The sequence below is a fragment of the Felis catus genome, chromosome B2, assembly GCF_018350175.1.
Source record: "Felis catus isolate Fca126 chromosome B2, F.catus_Fca126_mat1.0, whole genome shotgun sequence".
NCBI classification, from domain to species: Eukaryota; Metazoa; Chordata; class Mammalia; order Carnivora; family Felidae; genus Felis; species Felis catus.
In genome coordinates, this window is record NC_058372.1 from 138,887,252 (window position 1) to 138,888,854 (window position 1,603).

Genomic DNA, 1,603 nt, shown 5'->3' on the forward strand with positions numbered 1-1,603 from the left:
AAGCCGAAACCTTTCTACATAGCTGGTGAAAATGTTAAATGATACAGAAACTTTGGAAAACAGTTTGGAAGTTTCTTTAAAAGTTAAGTATAAACAGAAACTTGTTTCTGATACTTGCTACAATATGGGTAACCTTCAAACGCATTAAGCTAAGAGAAAGAAACCGGATGCAAAAGATTATACATTGTATGATTCTATTTATATAAAATGTATAGAAAAGGCAAATCTATGGGGAGAGAAGCTGATTAGTGCTTACGTGGAGCTGGAGTGTGACTGAGAATCGACTGTGATTTGGGGAAATCTTTTTGAAGTGATGGAAATGTTCTAGAACTGGATTTTGGGCATAGCTTCACAACTTTATAGGTTTACTAAAAATCATTGGCATTTTCACTTAATATGGGTGAGTTTTATGATATGTAAATTCTACTTCAATAAAACTCCATAAAGCCATAAAATCATACAGCTTCAGAATTCTTAATGTATCACCCTATATTTTGTAATACTCAATATTGCTGTTAGAAGCCTATGCCAGTCTGATTCATGTTCTTTCTGGATAACCTGGATTGTTTCTTTGCTTTTTTTTTTTCATCTCTGGATTTTTTTTTCTATTTTTATTATCAAAAATATATACAGTATCATTTAGATTGTTAAATATGCTAAAATAGTATCTTCTGAATATATCACTTTGTAACCTGCTTTTTCTTTTTTGTTTTTCCTCAACATAATGGTGTTGAGAGTTACCCATGTTGATACGTAATAGTTTTAACTATTATACAATAATCTGTTTTTCTATTATAAACACTGTTGCAAGGTATAATCTTATTTATGTTTCTTTAAGAAAAGGTCCTGGTTTCTTCAGAGAATATATCCATAAGTGGAATTACTGAGTCATAGTCTGTGTGCTTCAGTTTTACTAGATATTTTTGTTTAAATTTATTTATTTTTGAGAGAGAGAGAGAGAGAGAGAGAGAGAGAGAGAGAAAGAGAGAGAACATGCGGGGGGAAGGGCAGAGAGAGAGGGAGGGAGACACAGAATTCGAGGCAGGCTCCAGGCTCTGAGCTGTCGGCACAGAGCCCGACGTGGGGCTCGAACCCACGAACCATGAGATCATGATCTGAGCCCAAGTCGGACGCTCAACCAACTGAGCCACCCAGGCACCCATTTACTAGTACTGACAAAATGCTCTTCAAAGGAATTATTCCAGTTTACATGTCCACAACCGTGTCTTGTAGTTCATGTTTCTTCACACCCTCATATGTATGTTCAGGCTTTTACATTTGGGAGGCAAAACACGTTGGCTGAAAATGGAAATGAAAATAATCTTACTTTAGCCTCAAGTTTCTGGTATTCACATCTAAAGATGCGCATCTTGCAGCTCTGGAAAATTCTCCTTTCCTCTTCTCTGTTATTTCTCTTCTCTCTCCCCAGATCCGTCTCGTTTGGCTGTTGTAAGTTGTGAACTGCACAACCGCATAATGACAAATGACTCACCTGTCGTTGACCCCCTGAAATGATACTCTCTGATTCCAGCTTTATTTTTCCATCTCCTTTGGCTCAACTTCCTGAGATCTCTCTTCAGCTTCCCCCTCCCCCGCCCCGCCC

At 37.5% G+C, this 1,603-nt stretch overlaps 1 non-coding gene across 1 annotated transcript; it reads right to left on the reverse strand.

The window, feature by feature from the left end:
* Window positions 1-1,072: 1,072 nt before the first annotated feature.
* TRNAP-UGG lies at window positions 1,073-1,157 on the reverse strand. Its single transcript has one exon. It is a non-coding gene; the product is annotated as a tRNA-Pro (tRNA).
* Between the last annotated feature and the right edge of the window lie 446 nt (window positions 1,158-1,603).